This window comes from Plodia interpunctella, chromosome 19, assembly GCF_027563975.2.
Source record: "Plodia interpunctella isolate USDA-ARS_2022_Savannah chromosome 19, ilPloInte3.2, whole genome shotgun sequence".
NCBI classification, from domain to species: domain Eukaryota; kingdom Metazoa; phylum Arthropoda; class Insecta; order Lepidoptera; family Pyralidae; genus Plodia; species Plodia interpunctella.
In genome coordinates this window covers 287,879-306,699 of record NC_071312.1, presented here as the reverse complement: position 1 = coordinate 306,699, position 18,821 = coordinate 287,879, and the positions used below count along the sequence as shown (strand labels likewise).

Genomic DNA, 18,821 nt, shown 5'->3' with positions numbered 1-18,821 from the left:
CGTGTGAAGCAGATTAAAGGTTAATCCGTTGAGATTATGTCAAAATAAACATAAACGGAAAGGATGAATTATAAAGTTCCCAAATCCGACTTGTGTTCCGACATTTTGATGTAGGTGTAGGTGCTGCGAGTTTTGCTAAGTTAAAAAACACCTATTTACTGAAAAGATATTTAACCATACATACGGAAGCTACACTAAAACCGCCGACACTCACGACAAAACATATGAAACATACGCGCTTTCTCTTTCATTTGATCGTTTTCCCGGTTACTTACTTTACAATGTTATTTGAAATTGTACAGAAATTACATAAAAAACATGCCCTGTTTTGTTGGATAAACAACAAGGAAAACCGGGCTGAAATGTCACTAGTTGTTAGCACGAAGTCATTATACTGCTCAGAGCTAATAAAAGAGTTCTTTGAAACTCGTTTAACTTTATACGTACTTTATAAAGTATTCTTTAACAACTTTATTATAATTCTTATGATTTCTATAAATATCCAACGTTAGTAATATTTCTCGGGTTATGTTTTTTATCTTGCTATGGATGTGTGCCGAGCACACACACACACACACAACATCCATATACTAGACAAAAAAGAGTAACCGAGCATTTATTCGCAAAGTAACTGGGAACAAAGTAAACAAAATGGCTTCCCGCTGCCTATTCCTCTATCTGTATGCTTAGAACTTTAAAACTACGGCACGGGTTCTGATACGGCATTTCATAATAGATACGAGTGAATTAGGAGGAACATTTAGGTGTATAATTTGTTATGGTTTACCCCAGTCCGAAGCTGGGATGGTTCGCTAGTTAATAAATACAAATTTATTTGTTAGACAAATTAAAAAACCCCCGACTTTCAATATTCATTTCGCTACAACTATTGAACGGCTCAACCGATTTTCATGAAACATGACTAAGAACAATTGGCATAAAATTATCTATGACTCAAAAGGAATAAACGAAAAATAGTTTAGGAGCTACGAGGGCACAGACAGACACGTTAAACTTATAAACTTTTTAACAATAACTTTTTGCGTCGGGGGTTAAAAATAGAGTATAGTATACTTTTCATTTCATCCCAAAATGAATTCCGTTCGCAGCTGTAGTGGAACCCAAGCCAAAGATAATAATAGTATAAAATTGTTCAGCGAATTCTCTGAGTGTGTCCCATTGTTCTTGACAGGGCTCCCATCTGAAACCCCTGAGGCTACCATGGTTTGCTTGTACCCGAAATATTTGCTTTGCAAGATCCTGTAGTTTGAAACGCAAAGGGACTTCATAATGATTGGGTTTCGTATAGTATATTAGGAATCCCGCAGTAGCTGTGCAGGGATTCTTTTTAGCAAAATCTTCATTTACTATTTTTATTAAACATGATGAACAATAATTACGGTAGAAGAATAGATGAGAAGTCACATTTTTAATTCGAGTTTTTATTCTCTCTCTCATCTCTGCATCATCCCGGGTAGAGCCCGGGGATGTGAAGCCGCGAAGCCCGAAGTCTGAGTAAAAAAAAATGAAGTTTTGAAGATTCGGATGTGATTTTAGAACAGGTCACCTGCCTGACGTCAACCCTCTTCCTAGGCAACAATAGCATTCACAAGGAAAGGAAAACTGCCTAGGCTGTGTGTCTCTTAGTCGCCTTGTACGACATCCACGGAAGGATATGGGGCGATATTCTAGGGCGGAAGCACACGCCACAAGTCCAAGCCCAAAAGCTAAAATAATACAGTGCCGTTAGTGATAGAAAATCTTATCAAAATACAAGTGTATAAGGATTTATGAACCTACAATATTGCGACTCGCGACCGATGTTCGAACAAATCTCACGAAAGCACCTTATGAATAGGAAATGTATCGTAAATATGTTACATTCATAAGGCGTGGGACGGAAGATATATACACATGCATAATATACATACATGACGAGGAACGCAACGCAACATGCAATACTCTGCTCACGGCTCAACGTCGATGGAAAAAATATAAGGTCCGTGCACACCGAATGGATTTTGAAAATTGCATGAAATTTTAACGCACGTGTACACGTAGACGTTACAATTCCATACGACACCGTGCAGGCCATTTACTGCACGGTCCTTTAACATTACTGCTCACAGAACACCGGCAGAACACACACACAACAGTAAGTGTTAGCTGTACTGTAGACACAGCACAGATGCACGGTCGTGTTTTCGGACAAGTTTAAAAATGTGTTCCACATTACATTGAACAGCCTAGATAAAAACATAATTTTTATTCCATGAATTACAAATACCTTATCGAAATACTTGTTCACAACTCATTTAAATGAATTTATACTTGAAAATGTTTGTTTAGAACTAGAGTCCTTTAAGACGAATCGAGGAGACGAATATAGGTGGGAGTAGAAAGTTATAAGAGAAAGAATGGGATGATTCAATTTAACTACCAAACAGGCAAACAGCATATGGACGCCGATACAATCATGGCATACCCGCGATGGCTTGGGGCTACTACGATACAAGCACTGCTGTTTAGCGACAAAAATAGTCTATTTTATAATGGATTTTTTTTAATTGTGTGACTTGATATGCTTTCCACTGTACAAGTGTAAATATAAATCAAATGAAATAAATAAAGCTAGTCACGTCCACTAACGGGCCGTGGTCAAAAGGAAAAGGGTCGGAAAATTGAATCACTTTTGCGGAGCGCGTAGTTTTAAACAAGTTCAAACCGGTTTAAGCTGCACCGTCAATAAACCCGCATTAACTGCTGTAATAGAGTGGCCAAGGTTTCTAAATGTATCTGCGGTTTAAAATGTTGCAAAAGAAATTTCCGTACAAGATTCCGTCTTTCAGTTTTCCTGTTCCTTTATAAAGATATTTTTTACAAACACGAGTAAATTGACATACACAAATGAAATAACTTAGAACTCAACATACCTTACCTTATAAAGGTGTACAAATATAGTCTCACTTGTTATATATTTTTTTTAGATGTGAACCAATTTATTTGTCGCCAGTTCAGAAGAATATTTTAATACATGTGTGAGATAACAAGAGATGAAACCGATCTACGATATAGGTAATGATGGTATGACAGTATATGTGAATTAAACCGACGGATTATGGGTTTGGCCTCGATCGAATCGTACAAAATAATTGTTTAGGCCCTAAAGCCCTTCTCTCTCAGATCCTAAACAATTGTTCCCTGACAATCAAGTTTACACAAAAGCTTGGCTTTTAATATTATTGTTAGCCTTATTTTAGTGTGTTAAAATAAACATAGATCCATAGACAATTCAATATAAAATAAATCAAGTTATATTAGTTAAAAATTGTATGCATTAAATTTTAAGTTCACTCTTTATTATGTTTTGCGAGTAGTATTCATTTAAGTTAGTTAACAGTAAAGTTGATAATAGTTAAAAAATATACATTATAGTTTAAAATTTTGTTAATCAGAAATAGAATATACATATTTTTAAATAATTAGTACGTATATATGTTTTAACGGACCTTTCATTAGGCACCTCAGATGTAAAAACTGGGCGCTGGTTTTAGACACAGGAAAGCCAGTAATTTCAGCTGAAAATAAAATGTAATACATACATAAACTATTTAGTTCTATATAGAGAAACCAACAGATATAGGTAGGATCAAGAACTCGGAGACAAAATAACAATATATATATATATAATATAAAATATATGAATATTACAATTTTTACACTTTAATACGAGTACATGTGTAAAACCATAGCTATAGCATAAGCATAGCTTATAGTATTTGCAATATATTTAATGCATGTTAACTAAATATATATTTAAAGTGCGTAGTACTCGTTTATTCTGACAACCTCACAGTAACTAACATAAAAGATTTAAAAAGGAATAATAATATACCTTAGCTAGAACAACCATTTTCATCAACATGAATTAGGCAAAAGTTACATAAAAAAAGGTATAAAAAGCTCCTCAAAAGTATTTCCTTAAAGCTCCAAGAGATCAAAGCTTGCTATTCGCGTCTTTGTGATTCGAGTTAATTAAATAGAGTTTTTGATTATGGCAATCTTGACGAGTTCAGCCAAATGTCGCTTAATCAAAAAGTTATTTTCTTTTATGTTTAACTAGCTGATGCCCGCGATTTCGTTCGCGTGGCCGATCAACTTTTTGGTAAGAAGTCAAAATTATTAGAGAAATTTAACTGTACGATGCCTATACAGGAGATGCTCATCAGACTTAAAAATGTTTGTTAACGTATATTTCCAATAGTTTAGCTGGACCACTATGACTCTTCTTCAGGTGTTCCAGAATTTCGACTTTTATACTTCAACAGGAAATGCTCATCCGACTGGACAACTTTTGTTAAGATTTATACAGATAATGCTCATCAGGCTGACCAACTTTTGTTAAGGCGGCGCTTTTGTCATATCTGTTATAGTGTAGCGGGTCTGTTGGAGTTCATCATCAAGTGTTTCATATCTTCCGATTTTTATATTCATCACTTATTAATTATATTCATCAGAAAATGCTCATCAGGGCGAACAATTTTTGTTAAGGTGACTTTTCAATATTACCTACAGTTTAGCTGGTCTTTATAGGTTCTGCTCTAGCAGCTGTTCCACTTTACAAAATAAATTATACTCTATATGTTGACCAGGCTTTATAGCTATACAACAAAAAAAGTTTCATTCAAATCCGTCTAGTAGATCCAAAGATTAGCGTATGCAAATAAACAAACTTTTTTTTAAATTCAAATTCAAAGTCAATTTTTTTTATTTAAATATCTGCAATGTACAGAAACACTTTTTTTACTGTTTTATTATATGTATGTATTGATTTGTCACTCTTTTACTCACTAGTAGTATTTGTAACTCTCATAATAGAGGAAAAATAGATATAAATAAATAGTAAAACTGCCACGCTCGTAACAGAACCTTAAGAAAAAAAAACAACATTTTGGATCCAACATAATTTGAACATAAAATTGTGTTTTTCGTCACCACTTATCATATTTACAGTATAATTGACTACCTGTTCAAGTGTTCACCTAACCTCAAATTAAATAAAATTGGGCTCAATTCCCGTCAAAGTCGTCCATATCCCGCCCTAACACAATTAGCGGTATGTGCTACCGTCGCGGGATGTCGACGTCATTAATAATCCAGATGATTTATCGCCGCAGATTTTATATAAAAAAGCCTTCTACAAAAATTATGACAGAAAAAAATATTTTCCAGGTTGGTTATCGTTTGTATTCATCAGAAGTTTTAAGAGTGAACTTGGTATATATCACAACATTTTTTAAATCACTATACCATTTAAAAACAAGTTTCATTTGATCTACTGTACCTGATTAAAGTTTTTCATGAAGGTAACATTTACTTAATAACTAAATCTTGTTGGCACTATATAAACACATTTTAAATAAGACTGAAACGGATCTACACAGAGTTTAACGTTACAAATAATATTACTAAATAATATCCTATAATAATTTTAAAAGCAGTACCCTTTTTTAATTACTATATTCAAATAACAATATTTAAAAAAATACAGAAAATACTGGAACAATTTTTTATAGAAATAAATAGCTTTGTAATTAGTTTCCTATTTGTAAGTTTTATATTAATACTGTTATGTTTTGTATAAATACATCGCTAATGGCGAACATTTGTATAAACGTGTTTTGTAATGTTTTTTACGCAGTTCCAAAGGTCTGTGAAAAATACGTCTTGTCTTTTCACTTCAATAGTTTAGCAAAGGAAATCGATATAGTATTTAGTCTTCTCTTGATAAGAGATAGCCAAAAACTATAGACGATAGGGTGACTTGTCTATCGTCTACTACTTCCGAATGTCAATTCCATCGATCAGCCAGCGAAACATTGCTACTTTAGGCACTGTCCACCCCATGGAGAATAAAGACATATTATACTACATGTATATTAATGCAATGACAATGACAATACAAAACCACTCTTCAAACGATCAAACACTTTTTGAAAACGAATGCAACGGAATTACATTTTGTTCACTGAAAATTTCCACCCGCCATCCCCACGCGTACAGTCAACCCCACGTGAAACAGCGTAACTACCCTCCATGGAAATCTTGCGTGAATGTGATGCAATTCGTGTGGATAACTTAATGCTGTCGCCTGTACAGCCATTTGTTTTATTAAAAATTTTCATCAATTTACCTGTAATATGAATGAATGCACTTTATAACCTCGTTCCCCGCTGACGACTACTGCTGGCTGTTGTAAACAATATAGACAAAGCAGAAACTATATTTTTATATATTCTAGTTTTTGATAATGTCATAAAATTTATACAATACTAGTATTAGCCCGCAACGTCGCCCGCGTGAAATTATCTGCGAATTCGGAACAGACATGTTGTTTTTTTTTTTAATTTATAGCGGACCCTAGGCTTCGACACTGAGGAAGGAGAGATATTTTTCCCTTGATTTACTTTTATGGTCTACGTGGGAAGTGAAGCAGTAAATTGTATATTTTCTTTCATTCTCAGACCAGAATGGAAGTGATGTCTACCATAAGAGATCAAAAATACCCCATATTTAGGGCGCAAGCTCTTGAATTCTATTTTAGTATGATTAATTTAATAAATATAAAAGTGGTTGTTATTTTGGTAGGTAGTTCTTTTCTCGCAATAGATATATATTGTATGCCGCAATTGCGATACTACCAAGAATTTTATACATATTAAAGCCGAACTTATGTAAGCCTTAATTATGTGACTTAACGACTGGAATCTACAAATAGCTGTCAGGACCAATTGTTTATCGTGTGACAAAAAACAACATGAAATTATATGACAATTCACAACTTCACTAGCTAGTTGATAAAAGAATATATTATAATTCCAGATTTTGTTCAGTGACAAAACGCAGTCACATCTGTGCTGTTATAATTTATGGCTCTCCCAGCGATGTCATTTATATGCAGATTGCATTCCGAAGCTGAATTATCGGTTCGCGCCGCGAGTCACAACTTCCGATGGTACGTGGATGCACATTTACTTTGGTCGAGATTGATGAACCTTATAGCAATTGAAACTAATTCAAGTATTAGTTATTTAGTAATAATGTTTTGTTTATTTTAATTAATAAAATTATAGACGAAAGCTTTTTAAACAATTTAAATTTTAATAAATCAAGATAATACATACTGCTGTTCCCTTGCACGTGGACTATAGTTTGAGCGGTGCTATCGATTGCTCGAAATTAATGGAAAGTGAACGATGGGCGAAGATAATAGACATCGTGCTATTATGATTCAGATTGCATAAGTTGATAGTACAAGTGACATTCTGTGGGGCACAGCAAACATAGAGGACAACTAGATGCCTACAAAATTAAAATCGTCCCACCGAATGTATTGTCCCGTGTGCCCTTCGAAATGAATACGCAAACACGTATATAAGGGCACGAGGTAGAATTCACTGCCTTGTCTATGGAAAATACAATTCCAGTGATCAAAATTGAAAAATTTTCAAAAGTTATTTTGAAATATAATTTTCTTGTCAAATGTACTAGACAGCAGCGGCTGCGTCTCCGGACCATCTATCTTTGACATACTGTAAAGGTTTCCTTTACACTTTTTGACGTACGGAACCCTAAAAAAATCAAACCAGCCAGTCGTATAGCTCCAGCCGCGCTTTATATAACTTATTCCGCGTACGTCCGCCATATTTACCTGCAACAAGAGAAAAATATATTATTCTTTTGATCAGGGTCGAATTAGATTGACGAAGCCGTCGTGCCTTAATATCTCTTTTTATTTGTTTGTGAGTGACGACAACTAAACAATTCTCGCCACTTTTTTGACAATAGGGTAAGTGTGGTGGTATCTGGTAAGTAATTATATATTTTATACACCCAGGCTCGCTTGCAAGCATGCGGGAACTGTGAATAAATACAACAACCGTAAATTTGTCAATGTCAACATAAAACATTCATCAAATCACAAAAGCGATAGGATCGGTTAGTTATCTGCAAGGTTAAAATACTTGATCAGGTGATCAATCAGAATATTTAATATGCCTACTAGAAAAGTCATTTTGTCCTCTAGTAGCGCCACCTACTCCGGACAAGATAAGTTTGTTCCTATGACCCAATCAGACATGAAGTAGGTCAGTTATTTCAATAAGTTCAGTAAGACGGTATTTACTTTAAAAAATCCTGAGCAAAGATAGGTGAATACTTTTATATAATGTATCCACATATTGGTACGGCCAACAGCAAATCTTCCTATAAATTCAATGCGAAATCGCCTCTGTTGAATTTGAATTTATGTTACTGCGTTCTTAGTAACATAAATTCAAATTCAAATCATTTATTCAGAAATTAGACCTTCACAGGCACTTTTTCTCGTCAATTTTTATATTTATAGTTATTTCTCACAAGCTACAAACTACTGGCATTTCGGAACGACCACTGCTGAGAAGAAATGCCGAAAGAAACTCATTTGAACAGTGTCGGTCCCTATCAAAATAATAACTAAACTTGACATAACATAAACAAAGGGTTAGGGGCAGATAAAATGATGGCAGGAATAGTGATACATTTACCTTTCTGTGCGTTAAAACTTAAAATATAATGCACAAACTCAATATATTGAAAAAAAAATCATAAATAGCGAAGATACAATCCTTTTACCTAGATTATATAGGTACTTGTACCTCTTAATACAAAACTAAATGAAATATCCGTCAAAGAAGACCACGACCACTAATTAAATTGCTTGTTTGATCAAAGGAAGGTTCTTATGGTAAAGTGATTTCCACAAGTTAAGTAGTGACATTGATAAGAATTATACACGTGTCACGGTATCTAAGCACCTTGTATCGTACACAACGTACGAACAAGGAGGACAAACAAGGAAACTAAATTTTACTAAAATGCAAATTGTAAAATATGATACGCTCCGGGAATACACTTCGGAAATTATACGCGGAAATTTTAGAACAAAAATATCCCTATTATATGTTAATCTGGTTCCTCTTTTCGGGCCTGAAATGAAATTTTAAATTGGCTTAGGTATGTACTCAAAATTACAGTTTTAGAGGAAAATTAAAAAAAAAGGTAATCAAGAAATTTAATATTTTTAGATCAGCTAGAATATAGAATAATATAATGGAGAAATATTTTCGGTATAAAAAGTATACATACTATTCGATTCGTTTTCGTTTTTTGCGAAAACTGATCGGAATGTGTATGATATTAAAATTTTTATAATATAATAAGGATCTCAGAGTAGGATAATATACTAAGAATTATTATTAATTGAGTAACTGTTCTCAGCATTGGTCTCCCAAATTTGAAGCTAAAATTACATTCTTGAATGTTTTGTATGTGGGAGAAAAATATTTTTAATCGTTAATATTGTTTTTTTTTTTTTAATTGAAACGGTTTCTTTATGTTGATTGTTATGACGCCTCACCCCCCCCCCCCTTCCCCACTACCTTGTACACTGTACCCTGCCCGACGAGGCACACTTTGGTTTCGTCTGCGCACCGTGTCAGGTAAATAATAATTCTTATATATGTTTATAAGTAAATCTATGACTCTATATACGAAATATGTGCATCACAACTTTACTTTAATCTAACTAAAAGTATTTTTTTTAATGTGATTTATTTTAACATTTTTTGTGTGAAATGGCTACACATTTTTTTGTTGCAAGTACCTGTTTTTGTTACACATGTTTTTGTTATATTTAATGAAATAAACATCGATTATTACCATATTTCGCTAATTTTATTTCTCGCTCCCACATGTAATTTGAAAAATAAAGTCTTTCTGATTTTTTTCCCCCTTAAATATTGATCTGAAAGAAGTTATTCCATCCATCGCCTTGCCACCATCCATCATATTTTGTAGGCAAGAGATGCTGGCCGTCATTAAATGCGTATGTGGGAATGGTCTGAGACCATAGGAAGCATAGTAAAAGTAGAATACGTACAGACAGGCTTTGATGGTATTTTTGACGAAGAAACAATCAGAAATGAGTTCAGATATCAAAGAGAATATTTTTTGAATAAAATGAGATTTAGAATCCGCATGTCATACAGTATATTTCGGAGCAGCAGCCGCCATGATTAACATACAAAAACAAGCACCGCCCGAGGGACCCAGGGCTTCGCATTTCCCATTCAAATGGAACGCAAACACTTGAACAAACTCGCAAAGAGATTGTTTTAATCTAATCTGACTCGCTTTTGATAAATACATTTCGCAGTAGCTATGGTGGACGTCTTCCACATATATGAGAGATTATCTGCACATGCCTGTGATTGTACGACCAGCCCGTGCCTGCCGACTCTCTTGGAAATGTTACTGTTGCCTCTCAGCTGCCAAGACAATGTGCCCCCAAGCTCCCTCCGATATACGCCATCCATGGTCATGAAATGATACTAAATGACTTGTGTACATGGCTTCAGTTTCAGTGGCAATGTATATTGTGATAAACAAAACCTAACGGTAGACCAGAATCGGCTCCGAACTAGGGAACTCTTCTTTGATATAAAAAATCATATTCGATTATTTTTATGTCATTCGTTGAATGAAACAAGTTTTCTCTGACGACATTATAAGCTTGTGTAAAAAATGTCATTAATGTAAAAGTGACAGTGAAAATGACAATTATTTTAAAATAAATTTTGATACATGACATGTGAAGTGGGTATCGATTTCGAGGCCGAGTAGCACAGCTGTATACCCGAATAGCGAAAATACAGTCAATCGCATATCAAGTCACCAATTATGAAACTCTATGCAACAGAAATAAGGGTGAATTTGCAATGATTTTGTCTCGTCTGATGTGCTTACCCTGAGCGCGGGCAAACATCCATCAATTTCAATAAATCTGCACTTTCCCGTGGCTTTTAGTCATATTTATACGGGCAACAAAAATGACGAATCTGCTGTGAGTACATACGGTACAGTCAACAGAACTTTAACCTACCTAAAAACATTGCAAATTCACCACTATTTCCTTCGTATACAGAGCTAGATACATTGACAAGCGGTTGGTTGTATGTATTAAAAAGATAGGTACTATATAAGTACGTACGTACGCAGCAAATCAGGAGTCCGCACTCGCTTTGTAACAAGTTTTTTTTTTACAAAAATGTCATTTTTGACACGAGCTTTTGTTTGTTGCAATCAACGCGTTACACAAAAATAATGTCCACCATTGAAGTGCGTTGAAGAGTTTACTCCTCGGGAGCCGATCCTCAGTGCACCATCAGGTCATGCAATTCATTGTCATGGAAAATGATGCGACTTGAGAAATTTCAACTCTGTAGCACAGGGGGAAGTAAGTGACAATTATGGCTATTCGGGAACTAAATAAGACTAGTAAAGAGCAATCTAGGAATTCTGGTACCAAAATCCTTAAAATACAAATAGCATAGAATACTACGCTCCTATTTCGATATGATAAAAAATTCGGGGAAATATATAAAAATAGAATTATATCCAAGATCCCCCTTCCTAAGCCGGTGAAGCCACGTCAATCCAGCTCCCGCAAACGTCACTTCCAGCTCTGTCCGTCACTCCTGGCGCATTGACATGTGCCAAATTGGATCTCCGCACTGATACAAATGAAAAAAACGTGAAGTATTGGCAAGAACGTATGTATGTAAGGTTATATATTTTATTCCAATTAAACGCTATATTTATTTGCTAGTGTATTTTCAACTATCGCGCTTTGAACACAACATAGCTGGCAATCTAACTGGCAAGTCTGGCCGCGTCCACGGCGCCTCGCAGAAACGTCAGCTACATTAAACAAAAATGGTTCGGGATAAGTCCCTTTAATATATTATGATAAAAGTAAGAAATTGGACAGTGGGCTCCAACATTTATACGTTGCGAAATACACATGGAAAATGAGATTCTAGTTTTACATAGAAAAGTTGCAAAGTCAATATTTGTATAAACGTTGCAAAAAATAAGCTAATTTAGTAACCTTCTCCAAATTAGGTATTATCTTTTTGTCGTTAGAAATCCTAAGTCAGCGACAGATATTAGGAAAGTGCAGATTCGCCGAAAACGTCACACACCCCGGACAGAAAATAACCGGTCGTAACCAGATAAAACCAATAGCTGAGGACTAACACGGGAATTCAATTTGCCATAAAATAACTCCTCAAGAAAAGTCTGAATATTATGTTTTCACTGAACGAGATATGTAAACATAAAGCTCCACATGTGTCTTTTAACTCGAATATATAAAGTGAAGTATATTGTGACACATACAATGGTTTTAGCAACAAAAATTGGAAATATGGGACAAAGTAAAGCGCAATGCGTATTCCACTGAATCTCTTATATATTCTGTAGATATATATCTCTATTTATCTCTTACTAATAGTGGAGGTCGAGTAGAAGTGTAGATTATGTAGACCAATGCAAAACAACTCGCTTGTTCTTCTATATTATTTGATTGTTTCGGATAATCTGTTCGTTTTAATGCATGGATAAAATAGAGGAGCCTTTTTGGTACTTAATATAATGACATAAGTCCATAAGTTTTGTTACAAAAATCATGATTCCTGTAATAAAGTTATTAAATAACCCGTTGCGTAGTTTTAAAGATTGAAGCATGCATAGGGACAGACAGAAAGCTACTTTGTTTTTTACTATGAAATTATTTATCAATCTTATAGAATACTTTATCCTTGGTTTACTTGCAGTTAATATCACGTTAATAGAATCCAGTCATAAACACACTCATAAACTATATGACACAAAGTGTGATGAGACAATACCAAACCATTAATTTTTATATTATCTTTCTCAAGTATAAATAGATCGACGTTGATGGGAACCATTACTACTGGAATATTGGTAGTAAAGTAGTAATAAATAAAAAATATATAAATATATTAGGACAAATCGTACAGATTGAGCTAGATCGAAGTAAGTTCTAGACTTCTTGTGTTATGGGATACTAACTCAACGATACTATATTTTATAACAATAACAAATACATATATAGATAAATATCCAAGATCCGGGCCAATCAGAAAAATACAATTATCCATCATGACCCGACCGGGGATCGAACCCGGGACCTCTCGGTTCAGAGGCAAGCATTTTACCACTGCGCTACCGAGGTCGTTGAGCAGTTCTCATCATCACAATCTAATGATACTCTAAAAATATACGCAAATGTAAATATTTTCAGTAAGCAAAGTACTCAATCCCTCCGTGCCTACGCCGTAGATAGAACGTCGATATTTTTAATAAAAACCTCATGAAATGACTTAATAACCTCTCTCACGGCAAAAATTTTATAAAACCATTTTTATATCATCGGACGGCTTAGAATGATCGTTTCCGCGCCATTACCCCCTCCCCCTCCGGAGGGGGTGATCAGTGACGTCACGGTGTACGAAAATGGTCGTCTCGATGGTTATTGGAGTCAGGAAATAATCCATTTACAGGCATTTCACCAGCGCGATGGGCTGGAGAGTTTAATATATGATAACTGGGACAGAGTCGATTTAGTCTTTAGTGTGATTATGGATTTAAAGTCATTGAATAACTGTAAAGATCACTTCACTTTCCATAGATTTTTCATAGTAGCTTACTAGCTTTCTATAACGCACTTGACTTAATGTTGTCAAGGAGGAAACGCGTGCCAATGGTCTGACAGCTAAAGTTACGCTCGACCGCAATGCGAAATGTATAATAACAAGTAGGAAAGCGTGAGAGATGGCTCCGACACTTAACAGCTGAAGAAACAATCGGAAAAGCACTTATTATACCAATTTAGTAACTACAGCCCATTGTACCACTTTTGGTAAATAAAGTTTGAATAAATAAATAAAAGCGGTTAAATGAGAAAAACAGCAAATCTGGGCAAAGGGAACAATAAAAAAAACCATTTACGGAAAGGAAAATAAATAATTGTAGCGATTCTTATGAAAATGATACTCATGTTTATTTAGCTTTATCTGTATCACATAGTTATTTAAATTTGAAAGTAATTTCGCTATAACAACCCTGTAAAATACCTGAATTCGAAGTAGGAGAAGTCCTTATGTATATTCCTGAAAAAACATATTTCGGACACTTAAACACAGAGTAAATATCGAATAAGACAAAGCTAGATTCTATTAAGTAAAACATAAATAATTTGGATGTAGAATTTTTTGCTTTTGCGCTCCATTTATTTTATTAAAGTCAAAAGACAAAAAATATGCTGCTAAGACAATGGTTAAATAGAATATGTGTAGAATGGTATACCAAAAGTAAGGGTGAAAATAAGTATATGTCTATGTGTTATGCCAAGGTACTCAATACCAAATTTTGTAAAAATTGGTCCAGCCGTTTGAAGAAATAACAAGTAGACGCACAAAGTTGCGCCTTTATTGGCTTGAGGGAGACCTTTGCTCAACAAAGGGACAAAATATTTCACAATAAATTGATATTTTTATATGAGAAATTGAAGGTTCCCTATTTTTATGCATATAATTTTATGTCATAATTTAACATGGCATACTTTTAATAATAGTTACGCACAATATTAATTTGATATAATGTTTTAGGCAGATTTTTTTAAGCATACCTATCATAAACATAATAATATTTAAGCATAGTATTCTAAAGAATATTGGCGGCTTATGGGTGGCCCAAGGGCCACCCCGCCGCACCCTAACGTACTGCTACACTATAGCGTTATGCCAATCAAAATTATGGTAGAATACATTAGCCTAAACTATAATTATGCTTATTGAAAAGGTATGCCAAAAAACAAGTATGTCAAAATATTATTATGTCAAAAAATATATGCTTAACTCGTTATGCAACATTAAATTAGGAAAAAAAGGGATCCCGAAATTGAAATGTCTCTCGGAATTAACCTCCTCCACATCGGGTCCTCATTCAAGAGCATGAATAATGAAAGAGGCACTCCTGCCAACAAATTGGGACAGCGCCAGAAAAACCAGGGCTTAATGTGTGATGTGAAGAGATAACGAACGTCATTGTGAGGATCGGACCCAAACTTGTGTACTAGTTTGCATCAATCCTGACTAACCAACCTTACATCACAATAGTAAAACGAAGCGTAACGTCACTATATTAACGAGGGAGAAATATTGCTTCGCTGTCGAGTTACACTCTGCTTTTCACTTCAATTGCGAGGAAACTAACAACAAGTTATAAATTAGCATTTAATATTCGTGGATGTAAGCGCCCGTTTCTCATGGCCAAAATTACTGGCCAGATTTTACTTTTTTGCTCTACATCATTTTATTCTTATATGGATTTTTTGGGATTATCTTGTTACATAAAACCATTTAGTTATATCTTAGAAAAGTGCATATTAAGCGAAGTGCACAATATGAGTTGTGCCCCTTTTGAGAAATACATTTATGGGTGCGTGCTCATTTTGCGAAGTGCACATTCTGCGTCAGACAGGAATTTTTTGCTATAGATGATACTTTATGCTGTAAAGCTCAAATTCTAATTTTAGGCGGCTTACTTCCAAACACAATGCATGAGAAGTTAAAAAAATATTAATAACTTGTAAAGTACTGAGAGACCTGGATGCCCAAAGAGCCAATTAGAAAGAATGGAAAATTCTAGTATCGGAGGCCAAGATCCTCTTCTTATCGACAAGAAGACCAAGAAAGTAGTAACAGTTATTTTTTTTACTACTGATCAAATCAAACAGTCATGCGGCCCACCTGATGGGAAGTGGTTACCGCAGCCTGATGGACGCCTGCAATACCAGGAGTGTCACACGCGCGTTGTTAGCCCTAAATTAATCTTATCACATCCATCGAAAAATATTTGAAGTTTCTGTGCATGCAATATTTAATAGGATATGAGTGAGGCTTACTAATTTTGACCTTTTCATTTTATGGTACAATTGTGAACAAACACACGTGGCTTAACAACCAGCTCACGTAGTCGCCTACAGGCCCCGGATATTTCAAAGGATTATTATTTGCGACAAAAATATGTGCTCTTGAGAGGGAGGCCCTAACGATACAGATTACGAATGGTACAGATATTTACCTTCCTATGATTTGCTAATATATAAATCATTGCTCAAGTCTATTATTTCCGTAACAAGAATATAACTTAAATAAAAACTTCCTCTTTAGAGGTACAAATCGAAAATATGGAACTCTAAACAGAATAATTTTGATGCCACACCAAAAGAATGGTTTATTTTTGTGTGCGGCCATTATCTAGCCGTTTCACCAATTTGAGAGCACTAATATTTTAGATATTGGAATATAAAGAATGGTAATTTGTTCATCAGAGGATTCTAGAACAACTAAACGTATATCTATCCAACAAATAAAAAATCTAAATCTAATATTTGTATTCGTCCGTGGTCTCATCTGTATTGTCCCACATTTAGCGAGCGCGCGCCGCCACCGCTCCACCGCGTATGAAGAAGGGAACCTTTGTCGTATTTTCGTCCTCTATCATTTATTACGACCTATGGAGGTCGTATCAACTATTGTGAATTGTTGCTGATTGTATTTATTGCTTTCTGTCGGGGCCGAGGCCGACGGATTTGTTGGCTTTTTGCTTTACATTGACGAGGGTTTATTGGACTGGACAGTGGTTTTAAGGTCTAGGATATACAGAAAAATGTGACTAGGATGCCTAATTTGTTTCCTTAATTTTAATATATGTTAAAATTGCATTTACTTCTTATTTGTCTAAAACCATTTCTTTTATCTATGTCTAAAACATTTGTCTAATATTCAATTAGAAGAAAGTTTTGTAGAAGAAAGTGTGATAGATCATAAAAAGATAAAATAATAATATTAGAAACTTAAAATTTTTAGGCAAATCACGACTTTGATGAAATGTTTTTTAAGAAATATCATATAAGATTTTTTAGTAGGTAAGTTATTTCTTAATATCATATATTTTATGAGTTCAAAACCAGAATTCGAAAATAGCAAAGAAAAAACAAAAAGTATATAATCCAGCATAACCAGACGAAGGTCTGACAGTGGGATATTTATACCCTCATTTGGATTCGTCCATCACAGGTACACGGTTTGCACGCATCGGCCGATGATTCACAAGCGCGCCAGGCGAACGAGCCTAGTGTTTGGCTATGATTATTACCCATTGATATGTGTAAAAAAAGTGTTGTTATGTAAAACATTGAATTAAAAACTTCATTAAACTTTTTATTGTTTTTTTTTTCAAATAATTTGTTTAGGTAATATTAACCTCCTATATATTCATTTTAATTTAAATAAGTTATTACAAACAAACAAAAAATGAAAGTTTAATTTCCTTAATAACAACATGAGTTATTACGACACGAATGTTATAGACTAGCATTCGTTTCAGAATTAATTAGCGCACACTCAATTTATCTTGCTTACTAAACATCCCTTTTCGTACGGCCAGTGGATTACAGGCCCTCTCAAACAGTAACTGGATGCAATGCGCTCGTAGCTCCATCTATTAGGCAAAGCAAGGGTCGGACAGATCAGCTACGACTAGAGAGGTTTATTGTCAAACCTGTTTTTAATTAATTAAATAAGGAGACCGATTTTATAAGAATATTTGCTGTCAAATGCTTGCTAACATATACGTATACTTAAAACATATACTTAATTATAAGCAGAACCTAAGTACAAACATTCCATGTTTAATTATTCTATGAATTTGTAAAAAAAACTTAGATGCATTTTAAGACAAACCATAAAAAATTTCGCATTATGTAACACAAAAAAGCAAATAAATCACTCGCGAATACAACAGCGATTTTACTGTAAAGGCATGAAAAAGGAACGTTCCACATTATGGTAGAATAATAACCTTACAGTTTTTTTATTACTCCGCGCATACAGCTTGGTCTTCGTATTAATCTGCTCCATACTTTAGGTCTGTCATTTGCAATTCAAATTAACTTCACTCGCGACCACTGACGTGAGATGAGCGCCGCATTAATGGTGTATAATACTGACCCGAACATATTTTATAACTTATATAATTTTTATATAATATTCAGCCATAGAGATATGAAAATAGCTGGGATATTTTACTCATCATTAAATAGCATAAATATTTTTTGCCCACTGTTAGACATAGGCATTAGACATAGACAATTTTTAATATTAAAAAAATGCCATAAAATACGAAATATAATAGTCGTTAAAGTTGTGAATTAACAAAAAAGTTAATATTAATATTAATTAGACCTATATTTCCGACCTCGAATAATAAAAAAGTACAATGTTAATGTTTACATAATTATGTAATTGTTAATGCTCACATTGCCGCTTCCTTCTGACGGGCTGACCCAAGCAGAAGGAGCGAACCCAGAAGTGCTCGTTTCATGTCGTCAAGAATCTGCGTACCGTACTGCGGCCGCACCGTACGAAGCGGAGAAATTAGGAAATCACACCCCGGTCTTGTTAAAATCTTTGTTAAAGTCGAAGTATTAATTCGGAAATTACACAAAATCAAAATTAAATCGTTTATTCAGAAATGTACCGTATTTAATAGGGCTGATGCAATAAAAGGTCCGGAGGTATTGAAATGCGTGTATTCGTCCAGAAAGAGAGAGAGAGAGAGAGCACGCGGGAAACATAACCAAAGACAAAACGTCATAGACAATACTAAAATGTTGCTATTTCCGATCGGGTACTAACGTAATAAATTATCCACCTAACCATCCCCCGGTACCACACTACACTTGTTTTATAATCTGTAAGGATAAAAATATAGTATTTCTCAAAAAGCTACATACTACTGGCACGACTATATCAAAGGCAACCTACATCTAAAGAAGAAAACGGGGA

The 18,821-nt window shown here is 34.5% G+C and overlaps 1 protein-coding gene across 1 annotated transcript in view; it reads right to left on the bottom strand.

Moving 5' to 3' along the window:
- LOC128678469 (dystrophin, isoforms A/C/F/G/H-like) overlaps positions 1–18,821 on the bottom strand; it is a 455,052-nt gene that overhangs the window by 284,591 nt on the left and 151,640 nt on the right. The gene's annotated exons all lie outside the window — the stretch shown is intronic.